This window comes from Vidua macroura, chromosome 11, assembly GCF_024509145.1.
Source record: "Vidua macroura isolate BioBank_ID:100142 chromosome 11, ASM2450914v1, whole genome shotgun sequence".
In the NCBI taxonomy this organism is placed as follows: Eukaryota; Metazoa; Chordata; class Aves; order Passeriformes; family Viduidae; genus Vidua; species Vidua macroura.
Window position 1 is genome coordinate 10,078,669 of NC_071581.1, and position 19,956 is coordinate 10,098,624.

Genomic DNA, 19,956 nt, shown 5'->3' on the forward strand with positions numbered 1-19,956 from the left:
CAGTCTGTTATTATATGAAGACATATCTCTGGGAAAGTGGATTATTTATTTTCCCCCCTGACTGCAAAGAATTATAGAATATGAGATAAAAACATCTGGTTTTGTAAACAATTGCTATCTGTTCTGAAACTACTGTCAGATTAAATCAGTCAGTTACAAAATGTTTTAAAACTAAAAGCCACATGTTACTCTTCTGGAATTTTATGCATTTTACTAACTGCAAGAAAATCTCAGAGGTACTAGAAGGCTGTCAAATTAAACATATCAACCTGGCCAGTAACCTGCCCTCCGCAGGACATTGTACAATTTCCTAACTTTAATCACAGGTTTGTTCAGCTGGCTTTGTCCACAAACAGTACAGCAGAGGCTTGTAAACAACATTCCCAGTAAATCAGATTTTCTGAATTATAAGGAGTCACAAACATTCTTAAGGGCCAGAAACCCCTCTTAAGCTTGACTGAATACCAGCAGAGTGGTTTTAATTTTGTAGTAGCAAACCTCAACTCACTTAGATCCTTTAGTTGTACTCCCTGCCAGGCTGAAGAGATACTTGGGGTGGTCTGGTATGAAAAGGAAGAACAGGAGCAAGAGAAGGGTGTACAGACTTTCCCTTGAAGCTTCTTTTCTTGGCAAGACCTTACAGTGAAACTCCTTAACAAAAGCTGTTAAAAAGGGAAAATTTAAACATGCATGCTAAAAATGCAAAACCTAAGGTATACTGCTTGTCAGGAGTTTGCTGCCACATTTGAACTAACTGGCCACTACTGGCAGTCTCAGAGGAATACTTAAAGCCAAATTATAACACTTGTTTGTGGGGTGATCTCAACAATGGGATATTGAGATACAACAGCAAGCTTTGAGAATTGCTCCTGTTCTGGGTCTGAATGAAAGTCATCTAACTCCAGGGCACTGAAGACAGCTTTCAATACACCCACCTACTTTACTCCTGTGTTTTTTCCCATATTATCCTATTGGGCATTCTTAGTGTCCAGGACATTTCCTTTTTAGTGCAGAATATTAAGGCCATTGCTGGGTTTCATTTCCGCACATTAACCAGCAATCCTGGCTCCTATTGGCAGCAAGCGCCCTCTCCACACAATTCCCCCCCATCATCTGTGAGAAAAGAGATGTGGAAGAGGCCAATTACCTTTTGGAGAGAAGAAAATTACTTGCTTATAATTGAGTTCTCTAAGCATGGTGTCCGCTATTAGAGCCACACTCATCCTCCCACCTCCCCCTGAGAGATGGGGTTTTATTCCTATTTAAGTTCTAATTATTATAATTAGTCTGAAAAGGATTTGGGAGTTAGGGGCTATGATATGCCATATAGACCCCTCAAGGCATCTTTTTGTACTAACTCATTATGACCAGTTCTAAACTTTACCATTTAATCTAGTCATTCAGTACCCAAGGTCACAACAGCTGAGACCCCCTGAGCATCAATCCATAGAGACTCCCACCTTCAGAGAACTACAATTAAAAGGTAAATAATTCCCTTGCTGCCTTCTCTGTGAGGCAATGCTATAAGTCAGAGAACGGGATCCAACCTCAGCCTAATTACTGCTTTGGCAATTCACGCAGTTGCAATGAAAAAGTTGGTGAATGCTTTTGCGTGCATCCAAAGAGGAACGCGAGGCCAGCTACAGTTCATTCCAAACTGGACAACACTCTGGCTTACAACAGCCAAGTTGCAAACTTTGTCTGTATTACCCAAACTCCAAGAAATTCTGAAGATCTTTGTTCCAAGAAAGCCAAATCATTGTCACAACATGCAGGCCGTGTTTTCCACCATGCTAATGAGAGATGCAATCCCTTTCTTTGTTTATGTCACCACCAAACTCCTATGGAATCAATACATACTAGTTTGAAATTACTTAAATCAGTCTGTGCTTAAAACAATTTGAAACACTCCAAGCTGAATTGAAACTTGAGCGAGTACAAATTCTTAAAAATACCAATGCCTGAGCTGACAGATTCCAAGAGATTCAACAGATGCTGGTATTTTCCTGAATGACAGCAGCCTACAGGCCTAAAAACTGTAAAGCAAAACAGTTTGTTACAGGGCCAGCAGCTGGAGTCATAGCTCACAGAATGGCTTGGGCTGGAAGGGACCTTCAGTATCATCTCATTCCAACCCCCTGCCGTGTGTACTTTCTGCTAGTCCAGATTGCTTGAAGCCCTGTCCAATGGGGCCTTGAACACGCCCAGGAATGGGGCAGCCCCAGTGCACAGTGTCAGTATGCAGAGAAGGACAGAGCTTCAAACAATTCTGTTGCAGATTTTTTTGAAAGATAAATTAATTACATCTGCAAATCAGAAAAATGGATCCTCAATTTTACCAACAAAATACGCTGCAGAACAATGTAATGCATGACAATTTTACATGCTCTTAACCACAAGTACAAACTTCAATGGCTGTATTGAATTCCCAGTGAAACAGTGTCTCTCTGAACCCGAATTTGGAAAGTGCAAGTAATAATGTACAAATGCACTTTGGAATGTGCATGTAATAATGTAAATTTCTAGGTAAATAAATATAAGTTAAGTACATGAAAAAGTATATTGATAAATGAATTATCTTCTCAATGCATTCTTACTGAGCAAATAACATCTTGGTACTTTATTATACATCAGTTACAATGTAGCATGTAAAGTGACCATAGTGGTTTGGTTGTACACACTGACATCACACTTGAAGACTGCACAACTCTAAATCCTTGATTGCAAGCAAATGCATCCTGAGAGAGGGGTTGTATTTATTCTCATTTTCTGCAAGAACTTTGAGTGCTGTTTCTTCATCCTGAAAGCAAGCTGAAGCCCTACCCTGGGATCACAGGTGTAGCAACTTCAGCACTGTTCCCAGCCATACAACGTCCTCCTAAGCAGGCACACAATTAAGCAGGATAGGCAATCTTTGCTCTAAAGCAGGTTCCACAAAATGAATTCTCTTCCTCCCAGACAACATTAGTATCACACTAGGGACCAATATGAAGAAGTTTGTACTGTTGCTGTCTGAGCTCTGTGTTTGCCGGTGACAAATAGACTCCAATTTCCTATGTTGCTGGGTCAGAAATAGCCATCTAATTTTCCTAAATTAAATAGTGGGCTAGTGTCATTTTCATAGCCAGGTACATTAACTACAGAAGCAATATTTCAGCTGCTCCTATTTCTTCTTCTGAGAAAATAAAGTGGGGGCCAATATTGAGGGACAGAAGTGGGGGAGTAGATCAGATACTGATACCCTAATCTGGACATGGTCTTGTAGTTGTTCAAATGGCTGAAGTCCCATATAAGAATTGTGGCAAGACTAAAGATTAGTTCCGACCATCATATTATTTACAGTTCTTGAAAGCCATATTTTGCTGGTGTCCATTCAGCTTTAACTACATTGTTAGAGGCTCACAGATCTCTGGGCGCATCATTTTGGGGACTAAAACCACTTGTTTCCTTTTCTTAACTGAGAAGGTTGTGTGTCATGTGCTGCTCAGATCTTTCCAGCACCATAGACAGAAGTTAATTTCCCATCTTAAAAGATGAGGAACAAAATAATATATTTTGTATTTACCACTGGCAGCAGCACAACTCCACGCAAGGGTGCAGGAGCCCGGGAGGCCATGCAGCAGCAAAGCTCCGGGGGAAGTTGTCAGCTCTCTCATATCTCCAAGCTGCTTCTCTCCTGCTGCTGAGGACACTGACCATGAGAAATTCAAAGCCCAGTGATGAGAGTTAAAAGGTGTCCAGGCAAGAACCAAGCTGCCCTGTGCCTGAGATGTGAGGACATGATCCCCCACCCCTTGAAGAGTTTCCTTTTTCTCTTATACCATCAGTGCCCAGAGAGATGCCTGCTCCTTCTGCCCAACTCTCAACCAATCCCTCCACACTTCTGCCCTCTTTCCTCCTCAAGAAAGGCACAAATCCCTTTAGCCTCTCTTCCTCTTCTCATCTTATCTCCCCAAGATGCAGAACCCATTCTTGTCCCAAGACACAGAGGCTTGACAGCCATCTCAGTCCCACCCTGCTTGCTTCCATCCTTCCATTCCCCCTGAATAGCAGCAAAATCATGAACCTGAGGAGGATCTTGGGCTCACTTTCCTCCACCCAGCCCAGCTCTGGTGGCAAACCAGGTTGGACAGAAGCTACTGAGCCACAGCTTTCCCGGGCTGGAGGGAGCACCCTGCCCTTCACATCAGTGACTGCCTGAAAGGAAAGGGCTGTTTCACTCCAGGAGAAGCTGCATCTGAAATGCCCAACACATTGGGCACTCAAACAGAGTCTGCACTCAAGCAGACTACAATTACAAATTAAAGGAGAAAATTAAGGAGCCAAGCCTTTGATTTGTATTCCTGTCAGCAAAATGTCAATTACATGAAAAGCTGTATTTTGGTTTTTTTCCCTTATGTGGCTTTTACAGAATGTTTTACTTTAAACCAGAGACAAAAATGGAGAAAAATCTTCATACTGAAGCTTGTTTATAGTGTGTTTTCCCATCTGTCATCCCCTCTTGTACTTAAAGGTCACCTCAACCAAAACTTCACAGATTCACTCCCAGGTCTTCTTGTGAAGTGTTAAGAGGAAGCTATATCATGTAAGATCATAAAAATACTGCCTCCCTCTAGCAGTGTGGGTTAAGTTCTCATTTAATAACAAATATATTATTTAATCTCTCCAGTCTGATATCTAGCATATCCTATCATCATTAAAAGCCACAAGTCTCTCCCATAAAGCTGCTCTCAGTTCATCATATCCCACAATTGTTAGTTTTTTGATCTTCCAATAGCTCTGTAAAAAGTCCATTGCTATAGATATCTCCATCCCAGAGGAAGCACTTTTCTTTGAGCTACTCTGTTTCATCAAGCTATTAGATGACCTGAAGTCCCTGGGAGCACCAGATTAGTGAATCTAGACTTTTGTGTGAGTGTTTTATTTCTGACATTCCACCTTCCGAGAGATGGTTGTAGGTGAATAATTCTACTCTGACAAAAGATATATTGGTTTAATTGAATGCATTTCTGCAAACAGATTCACATTTGACACCCCACCTGCAGTGCTGCACCCAGCTCTGGGACCCCCAGCAGAAGGACATGGAGCTGTTGGAGCAGGTCCAGAGGAAACCCATGAGGATGATCAGAGGGCTGGAGCTCCTCTCCCATGGAGACAGGCTGAGACAGCTGGGGTTGTTCAGCCTGCAGAAGGCTTCAGGGAGACTTTGCAGCACCTTCCAGTGCTAAATGAGGCCTACAGGAAAGACACAGAGGGACTTTTTACAAAAGTATGTAATCACAGGACAGGGGAGAATGGCTTTAAACTGAAAATAGGCAGATTTAGGCTAGATATAAAGAAGAAATTCTTCACTTATGAGAGCAATGAGGTACTGGAAACCCAGAAAATATGTGGCTGGTTAAACAAAAGCATCACTGACTGGACATGAAAGAAGCTTCACCTTCTGCTTTCAGAAGAGAGGAATATTCTACTATACATCTTTCACACCTAAAATTTAGCCAAATTTTCTCCTCTAGTCAATGGGGGCTCAGCTCTGACACAAAAATTACCTGTGCTGTGCCTTTGCTCCCAGTCATATTTGTAACAAGTCTCCAAAGCCTGCCATTTGTAGTCCACTCTGAACATACAGAGATTAAATATAAATCACCCTGAACATCTGAAAACTTCTCATTTGTGCAATTTTTAAGACCTCCCTGAAAACAGGACTCTAAAAATGCAGAAAATGTCACTTTAATCATGGCCAGCAGCCACACGCTATTTTCTAAACACCAAACCACAGGCAGGAAAGAAAATCTGTTATGTACCCCATGGTAGTGAAATTCTTCCATCCAAATGCTTATGGTTTATGGTGATTCAGCTGTAGATAAGGAGATAATACATTTATCTGTCTGTATAAAGAGTGAAAATTATTTCCAGAAAGGATTCAAAGTATAAAAAGCATTTGCAATACAAATTTGTTTTGAAAAAAGTTTTATAATCTAGTATGTACACTGAAGGCTTTTATAGCTCCTCAAGTTTTCAGTGTGGAGAACACACACTGGGAACCTTTATGAGACAACACAAACAGAAATGTAGCTGATTAAATCATTCCCCTGTTCAAAATGCTTTTCTACAGTAAACAGTTTTACAATTGCCCTCAATTTAATTAAGTTTAATTTAATGGTTAAGCTACTGCCTGAGTTGGAGCAAGCTGCCCTGGTACAGTGGCAATGCTCAGTTAATACTCTCTGTCTGGTTGCTGGGACATGGCTCCAGGGCACAACACAGTAACAGCCAGTGTGTTTCTTCTGAATCCTGTAACTATCCGACACCCTCTCCCCAACCAACCACAATTAGATGGTTCAATATAGGACTGCTAATACTAAATTTGAGATTAAAATGTTACCATTAGGTAGAGTCATCACAGTTCAGTTGCCAATCACCAGCACCAGGACCTGCTGGCCCCAGCTGCCTTTGGAAGTAGCATCCTTTTCTTCTCACCTCCATGAAATCTGGAAGAGTGTTGTCAGCAATGTTACAGGCCAGCTGGACAGTAAAAGAGCTAAGGTATGGAGAGTGTTCAATACCAGTGAGTTATTCCAAGCATAGTGTGAGGAAAAAATGGGTTCTTTATCTTTTCAATATCTAAGCTGAAGGGGAAAGAAGGGAAAAGAGAAAAAAAAATAATTAACTACATTTCTCATGTATATAAGATCTAATGGAAGAGAAGACCGAACTAGCCATAATACATTTGGAATTGTCTTAATCACAGAAATGACACTGGTTATAGCTTCAATTAACTAAATAACACATAAATCTTAATTTTTTCCTCACAAACATACATAGACTACCCTAAGAAATTGCAGAATATTTATTTACTAAAAGTTGTGACACTTGTTAGCATTTAGTTTAAGAGAATTTAACTGAGCCTTTGACACTGTTAAGGAGCTCGAATGACAAGCTGATAAAACAGAAGGAAAGAAAAATGAAATGATTCCTTAAAAAGCCAATTAAACCTTTATTGACATTTCTGACAAAAAATTTGCTGCCTTGCATGTGTTCTTAAGGATAGATTATCACAAGTTCAGTTCTCACAAGTGTAGTAGGGCAAAATAGGCTATTATTTTAAAACCCCTTCCCATTGGGAACCAGCCTGAACCTCCACCATGCCTCCTTTTGCTCCAGTTCCTAACTCCAAAGAAATATCAAGGATGAGCAGTAACTTCTGGGTCTCAGCTGAGTCTCACTTAGAGCAGGGATAAACTGTGAAGAGTATATTCCAGTATAAACCACAACCATTTTCTTTGTGCAGTGACCATTTTGAAAAGAATCAGTCTTTCAACAACTTCCTCAGAGAATTTCTCCCTCTTCTAAATCCATGAATATCTCAGACTCCAAGGTTTAGGGACAGGTTTCCTATGTCTGAGGAAAGTAAAAACTAGAGAATTCAGGCTTCTCAAAGTTTGACTGGGGTATGAGTTGTAGTCCATTGCTCTAGATTTTTGATTCATTTTCACAAGGATAAAATTTCATAAGAAAATTGTGAGCAGAATCAAAACACAAACGCAGAAGAATAAACACCTTTAGCTCAAAGATTTTCTGAGATTTCATTCGTGAAGATGTTTGGGGGCTGTATTCTGCTTTCCCTAAGTAGCAGATCTGCATTACTTGGGAGACAATTGCACCCCCTAGCATTTATTCCTGAAGGAGTGGATTAAAAAAAAAAAATAAAAGGAAAAAAATCCAGTGAAACTAGTGTATCTGCCCACCTTTTGCTGATATAAACAGCACCACTATAGGTGGACTATAAAGCCTATTTATTTTGCTTTAGGTTGGAAATACCTACTATGGATTATATCCTATATTTGTGTTTATCTCAGCTGATACCAGCAAGATGCTGAGTACTATTATAATGTATTTAAAGTATTTTAAAAGTCATCTAAATTTTATATACATTATGACCACTCAAACCATTCCAGTTTGACGACTCTGAATACCCCAAATGATGTATAACTGCAGCAAATGGCTACTAAAGACCACAATTTCCTCCCTCTCTCCCCGTGCTTCACACACCATAAATTCCTACTCCACATCACAGACCTGTCTCAGGACCCCTTGACTTCTGACACCTGGAGAGGATTTTTGGTTACATAGGGCCTGCCTCTGCTAAACTCTAAGAACACATTCCCAATGAATGTAAAGATACATCAATATTAGACTAAAATCATTAGGGATGTGCTGGAAATAACTGTAAGAACCCCTAGTGCTATAAACACCCAAACTGCAGAATTAGCCTTAAACTTACAAATAAACAGCCTTTACCAGCATGGAAATTAAGTGGTTTGACTCACAGAGAATATTAACTAAGTCCAGTAGTGTGCGTTAACATTTTGGATCCACTAGTGTTGAAACAGAGTTGGTAGCTGTTTTGAAAAATGGTTTCTGTTAAAAACAAAAAAATACAAAAAAAAGCCACCACCCAAAACTTTTTCATCCTCACTCATTTTTCAGACCTGATCAGGAGATGGCAGACAGCACAGAGTTTGGAGAAAAGTATTGTTACATAAAATTCTCTGAGAAAAAAAAATTGTATTAATTAAAACTGTGCAGAAGATGAAATCTTCACTTACTGGGGCCAATCCAAAGTTATGTCCTTTGTTCCCTGCACAGCTTACAAATATTTTTATTTTACACAAAACAGACTACAGAATTCTGTCCTTAGAGCTAAGATCAAGAACTGTGAGGAGAGAAAACCATTTGACTTGGGGAACTAAATGTTTTGGAAAATGTGCACTTAACTAATTTTAAATCTGTAATCAGAATTAAGTCTCTAGTTTAAAGGGCATGTTCTGGAATTACAAATACACAGTATTATCTACAACTAAAAGAGAGGTTGGTCAACCTTAATTTACACGTAAAACTCAATTAATTCCTAATTATGAGACCATGACCAGTTCTTAAATAATACATTTTCTCCCACCCTCAATTCAAGTACACCCTTGTAGCATTTGTTTCTTCTGAGAAATGAATGCAAACTCCTTTCTGTTTGCACTTAACAGTAACTAATAGGGTGTCTGCATTCAGACACTGCCAGTAATGACAGAATTTAAAACACAGGAATAAAGAAAAAATCAATTTCATCACAACTGCCCTGTAGTTAAAACTACAGGAGAGGTCTGTACTTTGACCAAGTAATTAATATCACTGTTTGGCACAGGTGAACTTAATTCCAAATTTTGTTCTATTTTTTTCCTATTTGATATTTAAATTGCTTGGAGTAGCTATCCCAAATACTTAGTTTGTAATTGTAGGAACTGCTGGAAACTGGTTAACCTTTAAAAAAATCTGTGTGTTCCTCTGATTTGTATTGGCAGTGGAAGGTAATGCAAGGTGCCCCCTTTGTGAATCAAGAGGCCAATCCACCATACCTGGCCCCAGGGAAGTTCCAGTGAAGCCACTTCAGGGACCATGTGCCCAGCTTGGTCAGCTTGCTGCAGCCACCAGAGGAGCAGGTTCACACAGGGGAGATCATAACACTCATGCCATTTTTATGAGAATTGATTTACCAGACTGACCCCATGCAATTACACTGAATCTGAAGAGCATGCTCCCTCTGCTTTATTGACACAGTTGTCTAAATCTAAATTATAGTTTTAGAAATTATTCTTGAACAGTAAAATTCTGTCTTTCATTTTAATATAATTAAGAGATAATGTCAATGGAACAGAACCTTGCCAGGAGATAATGAGCTCATGCTGACAGACAAATATTAAGGTGAAAAAAGCATTTAGTGAAAGCATATTTTTTTTTAATCCAGTAATTAAAATTCCTGCTATACCAACTGATCAGTGTTTAAGTACAACAGACCAGCGGACTGGTAAGGTGACAAAACTGGTGCCATAGATGTCTTTTGATCCACATTCTCATTGTCTTTGGAGATTGTTTGTAGAAGCCAAGAATAATGGTTTCCTTCACCCTGATGGAACATTGTTCCTTTGTACATGGAGGCATCCTTTAGGACACTCCCTTTTGGAAACCTGGCAAATATCAGTAAAAGCTCTCCGAGCTCAGTGTTCACTATCATTCCTCTTACAGGGTCAGCTCTCCTGCAGCAGCTGATCCACAGTACCGTCTGATCAATATCAGCAGGATATTTTTTAATATCCTGGTGGAAGGAAGACTCCAAGATGTACCAGTATCACGGAAAATCAGGTCTTTACATTGAATAATCAGCTTCTGTCATAAAGGGCCTAGCAGATTATAGAAAGCAATGATTTATTCCTCTATCTTCAGCCTTTTGTGCATAGCTTGCAATGGCAATATTTCCTCCTCAACTTATCAAACCTGTGGTCAAAGCAGTGGTTTGGCAGTATCTATGTACATAGTGGATCCTACATATTGTCCACATTTAGGCAGGAACAAGATGGCCTAAAACACTGATTACTAAGGTCAGCTAAAAAAAAATTTAAAAAAGAAACAAAATTGTACAAAAAGCAAATTGAGACCAGTAAGAAAAAAAAATGCTTAAAGCATAAAGCACAAAAAGTAAGTATAAAAGAAGAACTAAACAGCACTGGCACTTTGCTGTCAAAGATACCCACAAAGGCATAAGAAAAAAAATTACCATTTGGCAGCAGTACACAAAATGGAAGCTTACAATACTATGAGCAAGGGTGCAAACTAGAATTGGTCTTGGACGAGTTATAGGCAAAGTGAGTATTTAGTAGGCACTAATAGCATTGCCCTGCTTAGCAATACACTACAGCTGGTTCAGGTGCTTGGAGTTTAGGAAAAGTGTTTAAAATATTAGAAAAAATACAGAGAGGCAATAGAGGAATTAGAGGGTAAGATGTGTGAGGAGAGACTTCGGGAGCTAAACTTACAGTGTCTCAAAGAGAGAAGACTCAGGGGGGCTCAATCACAGTCTATAAATACCTTCAAGGTAATAATATAAATGAAGGAAGGGAATTCTCTAGTCTCAAAAGATAGCAGGACAAGGAGCAATGGCCTGGAGCTAAGGAAGCAGGAGCACGGGGTAGGTTCCAGGGAACAGTTCTTCACTCTGGCCTCCGCTGTGCTGGATGAATCCACTGCAGGGAGGAGGAATTGCTCTCCTTCCCCCGGCTCGCGGGCACATTGCCCACACACATGCACACGCGGCACTCGGTGCATCCAAGACTTCTCCAATCAGCCAAAGCCCCCCAGCCTGTGCAGCTCCCACCATCTGCATGGACCCATAGGTCTCCCCACAAACACACAGTGATTCCAGAGTGAAGGCTTCCATTAACCCAGCACCACTTCCGTGAGCAGAGCAGGGACATTGTGTTTCTCCACAGCTGTATTTCACATTATACCCTGGGAAGTTTCTGGTCTTAGAGCATTGCTACAAAGGCTGGTTTTGAACATTCTGCAAAGGTGAACAAAGCTCAAATCACAATATTAGCAAATGTGGTGGTTTCACTTCCATTTATCCACTTGGTTCAGTGGAGAACAAAAACTCAGACATTGAACTAGCTAAACAGAATGAAACCTTGTGCCACTTGTCTACCCCTAGGATATACCCATGTCCTCAAAGAGCAAAAAACTTCCCTCCTCCATTTTTCAAAAAAATATTTTTGCCAGGAGAAAAGACTGTCCCAAGATTTTCATCTTTTGCGCTAGTTCATAACCAAATCCAACTTCAGTTTCTCTGGCAATTTTCTTATCCTCCAATCTACCCGAAATTGTGAAGGCGGCAATTCAGAAGCCTCAAAGCAAAAAGACTCTGAATTCTGCAGATGTAGAGAGGTACCTGCATCCAGCAGAAGCCAAAGCACTGAGAATGAGGAAGGACTAGAGTGACTGAGACAATAAATTGAAGTTTCTGAAGTGGTCTGACTGACTGCATGGCTGAAGAATGCAAGCAAAGCATAGTAAAAAATAATTATAACAGCGATCTCAAGTGCTGTGCAAAGGGTTCAAAGCAGAAGAGTAAATGGACATACCTCTTACTCCAATGACCCACAAAGAAGAGTCATTGTTGTTCTTGTACATTAAAGAATGGCTTCCCAAAAAATCAGCTAATCAGCTCCTCTTCCAGGGACTGGAAGAAATAAAGGTACTTCACTTTACAGAAAAACCCTTTCAGTTTTACTGCTGTCCTAATGTAACCCTTAAACATAGAACAGAACAAAGACTCTGGCACTTCATGACATCTTGACTGTCCAATCCGTGTATGTTGCCCTTGCTCTGATCACAGTGAAGAATTTCAAGTGAAGGGATGTGATGTGTATGCTGAAGGCACTAAGAATAATGATTTTATTTAACAAGCATTTTTCTGGTTCAGAAAATACCATCCCTCCTGCATCAAGCTCCCCACCTACTAAGCTATCATGTTAGTTGGGTGCCAAAGAGGAATCCAGGTTGCAGGTACCACATCATGATTTTCTAAAGAACCAAATCACTCACTTGTAACCTGGTAAGATACGTTCCTCCTTAAAATGACAGTAGAAATAGGTCAGGAAATGCTTTGGATTTGTATCAAGCTGGCTTTTCAAGCTTCTCTAGATTTTCTAATTCAATATGCCCTGAAATGGTGCTTTATGTTTGCAACCTTGCTGGGAGCTTGCATCTTGCCTTAGCCCAAAAGCCACCATGCCTGTTAGCACAGATTTATGTTTGAAACCACCCAAGCTGTTATTAACATCAGACAACTTAATTACAGTTGGACACTTCACATATGGTGCTTGGCACCTCTAGAAAAAACAGACCTCTCAGCAGGGCACTGATATACGTGCAAAAACGCCATAGACAGACTGTCCTGAAATGGTAACCTGTGAAAGACTCATTGCCTTGTTAAACATAAGCACCTCCTTCCAAAAGGAAGTCAGAAGAGAGCTCCAGTACAGAGATCTATTCCTTTTAAAAGGTGGTGTTTGTGCTACTGTATCCCCCAAGAAAAATACTCTTACCATAAAAAATATTTTAGCTGCTGTTAAGACAGATGTGTTTGAGGGTTTCAAAAACTGTTTTCTACATTTATAATTGAATATACAAAGCAGTATCAGCTCCAGTGAGGGCTTCTCAACTCATATTTGCATCTGCGAGTTACAGCTTAAATGTACTAAAGCATATATTTGTGTAAGCTACCATACCACATATTGACTGAAAGGCTAGGCAGCTTTGTAAATACACACTGAAAAATGATCTGTCTTATTTGTATGTTGTCAAGAGACTGGAACCACTTCTGGGTACATAAGATACATTTTTAAAACTATCTAATTATGTACAGTATTTAACTTGAAAGACCTGTAGCCATTTTGGCCTCCTAGGAAAAAAGAGCATACATGTTTTATAACTCTAAAATAATGATTTCTAATGGAATATTGGAAAGTATTGCAGCCTTAAAAATTACCCAGTCCAAATTAGTCTACATCAAGCAAGATGTAGACATTACATAGCATCTATAAGAGTTTAGTTGGTGACACTAGTTTGCACTGTGAATTGCTTCTGTAGTAGCAATTATTTTACCCTGACTTTATTTCCTTTTAAAGGTAGCAAATAAAGCAAAGTAACTTTTGCTTTATATATTCAAAAGCAGTGAAAGAAAATTTCTGGTTTGGTATCTATCAGAACACAGTATCAGTGACCACAGTTAACATTTATACTTAGCAAGCTCCAGAGTTTTCAATACACACAGAACACATAACTCAGTAGTCGTTCTTAACAAAGGGCAACTCTATTTTTTCTACATACCAACCACTGAATACTTGTCTGTCTTAAGTAGGTGTTCTGGAAAAAAGACAGCAAGAAAGCAAGCACACATTTTAAGATGAAAAACATTGACTCAGTATTACAGTTCATTGTTTCATTATTATGCAATCCTGCTTCCTAACAGCAGGGATCCAGAGGCTATTGAGTGATGCAAACTGATGCAAAACTATGTCACTGTCCTTTGACATCCATTTCCATCCATCCTCCTCCTTGGAGTGGTATCATCTGTGTATCCAGATTGGATTTTTATTTAAGACACATTTTTTAATTGACATTTATAGTCAGAGACTATCTATGTCTATTCTCTACAGTGTAGGGCACATTTCTGAAAACTGAGGGGCAGAAAAAAAAAGAAAAAGGAGAGGAACAAAATGGGGAAAGGGAGACACAGAGAAAAAGAATATGGCACAGTATGTACTGAGGGAATCTCAAGCTCTGGAGAGATGCGTTCAACTCTCTGCTCTGCCAAATTCCCTGCATAATGCGAGGAAATCAATTAGTACCTTATCTGTGAAATGGGGATACTCAATTACACACAAGGGGATTATGAAACTAAATAAATAGTCACAAATTTCAAGTGATTTAGTCAGTATAGAAGTAAAAGACAAACAGTACCAAGAGAGAAACATATTAAGATTTCTATTCTACACACATACACACAAAAGAATTACTCCAGTGATTCTTCCTCTGCAACAGAAACCAACTCTTCAACACCACCAGTTTCCACCAGCATTTCCAGTGGCCCAGCAAGCAGCTCTCACATTGTGTCCCAAATGGCCTGCACCTCCAGGATGGGTATCAGCATCAGCCAGTTTGAACATGGATAAGAGCAGCTTACCCAAGCAAGAAGCTACAGCAATGTTTCCTTCCTTGCAAGCATTACCAGGAATGGGAGAGAAGCTGTCCTCACCTCAGCTTCCGAGGCATGAACAAGCCTGCATCTCCAGCTGATGAAGGCTGGAAGATTACCTCTGAAAGTGCTTGCAGTGAAGACAAATTTCACCAAAGACCAATCTGACCTGGAGAATTACTGAGCTGCAGGTTAGACTATAGTCCCTGTACAACTAGAAACATCTCAAAGATTTATAGTGAAAAAACTAGGTATAACGGGTGTCATTAAGAGCTCATGAGCTCCTAACTGAGCACACAGTGTCACATGAGCTACTGTGTTTAGCTTCTGGAGTTAGCCTGGGAACCCTCACAGTGCTGCTGGCAAATGATCTTTTAATGATAGCAGCTATATGGGGTAGCTTCCATTCAACTACTTCATTCCAAGATGATGATTAATGATAATGAGAAATTATTACAACTATCAGAAGTATTAGTAAATATTCCTACTGCTTGGTATTATAAATCTGGAGATGTCTTTGAGACTGATGTCAAACCACATGATACACACCATGCACTTAATTTTACATTTGATAATTTGAATTTTGGGAGTAAATTCAGCTCTACTGGAAGAGGAATCTATTAATTCTTTAGAATGCCATAACAATATTTAAGTTATCAATGAAGGAACTTTAAACATGTGATACAGTACTATCTTGACAATAAAAAATAGTTAAGGATTGCTGCAGTGTGCCAATTTTTCTTTCAATTTTTGTCCTCTTGTTCTGTCACTTCCCCTCTGATGGCAGAAGCACACCTGTATTTTCAGTAACAGCTTTTAAATTCATAGAAACATTGGATAATTTAGGTTAGAATGGAACCCTAAAGAACATCTATAGGCGGACAAAGAGTAAGCACATGATCTCCTGAAAAGATTAAACTAAAATCAACAAACAAACCACTTTCTCAACCCTTGAATTCATCTCCTGAATTTTAGGGAGGCACAGTGAGGACTTGGCCTGATCAGTGCTGCTTCCTGCTGCAGCAGAGCCATGGAGAGAGAGCGCTGGCCCTGGGCTTGCCCAGCCTCTGCTCACACCCTGTGCTCTTGGGGCACACGTGGGATGCAGTGAGAACACTTTCCAGATGGCTGAAAATTGTTTCCCTTAATAGTGTTGTCACTATGGTCTTAAATCTAAAGAGCTTCTGTACAGGATTTTTTTACCTGCCAAGAAAGGTCATTTATTAGAAAGAAATCAAGGAATTACATTTTGTGGTTTTTTTTTTTGGTTTTTTTTTTTTTTTTTAAGAAGGTCCCAGATACTGTTGACAAAATGTTTCCCTTTTTATTTGTGGTGGATTTTTCTTTTTCCTTTTTTTTCAGTCAGCTAGTAAATTTTGCAGGCTTTTGGGTTTTTTTAGTAATCTGACTACTCTTATTAAAATAATATTAAAATATAAATCTGAATTTTTGAGCATAAAAATTCAGTACAGGCTTATTAATAGGTTACCTCTTTCTCCAAATACTGTTGAGCATGGTGTAGGCAGTCATCAACTTGAAATTATTTTTATTAAAGAAGGATGTGTGTGCCTACAGAACACAACTCAAGAAATGTCTCTAATGAGGCAATATGAAACCATTTAGTGACAACTGTGTTTGAAAAAGCAAAGCAAACATTTAAAAATTCTTGCAAGACACTTTATGGCATTTTCTTGAATGCAAATATCTGCACCTATCTCAGAGCAGTATTAACAACAGCACTACTCTCTCTCCTCAATACCTAGTATGACTCTAAGAGCTTAAATTCTCTCAACTGGCTTTTGCTGCCTTTAGATCAGCTTTTAATTATCTGAAGTTATAACAACATAGTAAATGAATTCACATCTCTTTCAAGCCTTGAAACTCATGTTTTGATTGCTCTTATTTTAAGAGTGATTACCTCTCAGTCCATTCCTACAGGGCTCTGTAATCATTCCTTTAGTCAGGAGAAGCTGATAAATTATGTATTTGGAAAACATTATTCTTACAATCTAAATTTTCAACAGGTTTTCAAACTATAATAATTATTGAAAAAGGACAATGTCCATTTAGACTGGGATGTGATAAAATTAGCCAAAATTAGAAATACTTTTTGTAAGACTGTTTTTCGCTTACCCCATGTATTTTAAAATAGTTCTTGAAATTGCAACAAATTTGAAATCGGAAAAAAATTTGGACTTGTTTATCCTTCTTTTTCCCCTCCATAAAAAAAACACAAACAACAACCACCATCAAAAATATATGGGTTTGTGGAAATTTTCAATTTCAACAAAACTTGTATTTTCCCACATAATATGGTTTTGATGAAAATCATCTTGCAGGGAACAATTCAGAAAAGCTAATGAGTACACAAGGATAAACAGCCAAACTTAGCCATCCCTCTGTATACAGTGCTGCATAACTTGTCAAAGTTTTCATAAACTCATTCTGGTGACATTCAAAACCCTCGAAGCCAAGGACTAACTCTATGTGAAGGTGCTTTATTCAAACTTCAGTGCCCACCATAAGCCATCAGTGAGGTCTGTGTCTGTTAATGCTTCCATAATATTTCCATTTTTCTCAAAAATCTTATTCTATCAAAGGATAATTTATCTTGCCTGAAAGACGACACAGTGATTCAAGTTTAAATATTTTTTTATAACATTTTCCAAACCACACCTTCCCTTTCCCTCGGTCTACTTCTTTTCCTGCTAACATAACATCTGCCATTTAATTAGTTATTTCTTCTCTTAGACTTGATTGCACCCACCCTACTACTGCCCACCCATAAAATTCCTTTAAATGCATGGCAGTTGCCTCTGCAAAGCAATGTTAATTCCTTCTGTCCACCTCCCTCTTCTAATTTCAAATTTTCTCCTTGCCATGGGTTACAACCACCCCGTTTCACAGCTCTTGCTGTTACAAAGACCAGCTCCAATTTTAACTGCTATCAATTATTGATTTAAAGGCAACTAAAACTTAATACACTACTGATGCATTTACTTAAGTCTAAACCAGAAGTGGTCAACTTTGACCCCTAGGAGAGACATTGGTGTTATTTTTATTTTTAGGCCTAAAATCTTAATGAAAAGCAGCTTTGACTACACAGTTGTAACCACCACAATTAAGAGTTCATAAGCAATTCCATTATATAAAGAACACTGAAAAACTTTCATTTGCATTGCAATTATGTTGGGTTTGCATGGCAAGGTCAAAAGAGAATGATAAATACTGACATGGAAACAAGTCTCTGTGAGAAATGCTGAGTACTGCAGTGTGAAATCATTTCACTCAGCCTAGTCAGAATTGAAATCACAGCCTCCACAGCCCTCCAGCAAAGTGGGAAAAGGGTTAAGTTTACACAATTTGTACAGTGCAGGAAGGTAGTGCTGAAAGGAAAAGAAGGATCTCATAAAATCCCCATACACAAAGCTTCATGAAATAGCTTCTCTGCAGAGATTCACAGCAAATTCACAGCACCAGACATCATTAAATGGACTAAATATTAGTTCAAGTGGGGGAGTGAAAGCCATAACTCAACCTTAACTTAGCCGTGACTCCATTTCTCAGCTTTTTAAAATGTTCTCAGACAGAAAACCCCTTCCAAGTTTTTCAGAAGAACACCATGTGCACTGGAAGAGATCCTCAAATTGGTGTTATAATTAACAGGAAAAGCTGAAAGCCATGCAGGCCATTAACAAAAACTGGAAAAGAAGAATGTGATTTAGCAGGAGCTAACAGAACTGTCATCGAAGATCTAAAGAGAAGCAGTTGGCACATTACTGATTTAGACTTTATGCCCAGAAGATTTCCCAAACTTTTTATACATAACTCAAGTATACAACATCCATTTCGTCTTTGCTACAGGAGTTCAGCCACACCTCTCCCTCTCTAGCTCTCTCTAAAACATCAGGGGTAAACACACAAAAAAAAGAAAACTCTGAAATATCCAGTCTGAGAAAAAAGGATGCCATATTGAAACAAGCAAAACCACTGTTAACTTATACCTGGTGAAAGAGGCACAACAGACTAACAGCAAGGCACTGTCCCATTCAGGAGGGGGAAGGCCCCCACAGCACCTGCCCTTCGTCCCAGTGTTGAACACACCACCGCAGTTCAGGCACTCCCTGACTCGTGTCACAACAGAACAAACTGCCTACAAATACAGGAGCACTCATAATTGTAATGAACTTACCAACTGCATTTATGAAAACACAAAATAAAATAGTTTTACATTTGGTAGCATTAAAATCAATGTGGGTCATACAAAGCTGTGTAGGATGTATAGAGCTATAAATATCTGAACTTGGAGAAGGATATAAAAATATGCGTATTTTGAAAAATGAATAAGAATTAAACCCCTACCAGTGGAATAATAAAGAACTGAAACTGATTATTTTGGATGCTTAATCTTAACTCATCTCTTTGTGCAGCTAGAGAAGATGGAGCACAGGAACTTCTAAAGCTCACACACCTGAAGTTTGTTCCTACATCCATTCCAGCCTTGCTCATCCACTGGTTTAAGACAGGAATGGGCTGACCTCGCTGAGCTGGCAGGCTGCGCTCCAAAATCTGCCTGCAGAGAGTGCCCGGTTTTGGTCTACAGCAAGAAAATGCCTTTGGGACCTAACTCAGCCTGGTGTGGGTGTGTGCCACGGGTCACAGTGGGCTCATGGTGCACCCCAGCAGCCCCCTTTCTCCAGGCTAGCCCAGCAGCTCTGTGCTAGCCCAGCCTGCTGCAGCCATGGGACAGCTCCCGGGAGCTGCGCCTCGCCCAGCTCTGGTGATGGGGAGTCTGTGCAAAGGTGAAAACGAAAATGTTTGCCAAAACCCACCCCTGGAGACACACCAAAACAGAGACAGCCCTTAACTCTTTAACAATCACTACAAGCCTTGAGAGCAAATCGACCTCGACCAACACCAGAGCAGAAATATAATGGAAATGCCCATTTTGAATTTCATACACATAGAGGCTGTCAGGGCTTCCTTTCTAATTATTCTCCTTGTTCTCATTAGCTGGTGCACTGCTACTGCCTTGCACAACAAAACCAGAGGAGTTTGTGATAATTAAGTTTTTTTTTTCCAGGAAGTGTTTGATGACACAAAAAAAAAAAAAAAAAAAAAAAAAAAAAAAAAAAAAAAAAGCCAATTCAATATTGTTTTTCTAATTTTCTAAACTGAAGAAACTGTTGATGTTTATTTGAATCAGAAATGTGGGGAAGTTAGAACACCACAAGCATTTGCAATAAAATTCAATCTTCACAAAGGACAAAAGACACAGCCTGTCCGCAAACTTTCCAAAAATACTTTTTTTTCATTGTTTAAGATATAGTGATTAGTTTGTGCTGAAGAGCTGAGTATTTTAAAGTAGTATCATG

At 39.3% G+C, this 19,956-nt stretch overlaps 1 long non-coding RNA gene across 1 annotated transcript in view; it reads right to left on the reverse strand.

Annotated features, from left to right (window-relative positions):
• Positions 1-6,497: 6,497 nt before the first annotated feature.
• The window catches only part of LOC128812868 (uncharacterized), a 68,863-nt gene continuing 55,404 nt past the window's right edge, over positions 6,498-19,956 (reverse strand). Inside the window, exon 3 of the long non-coding RNA XR_008438858.1 lies at positions 6,498-6,629. This is a non-coding gene — a long non-coding RNA (uncharacterized LOC128812868). The remainder of the gene's footprint in view (positions 6,630-19,956) is intronic.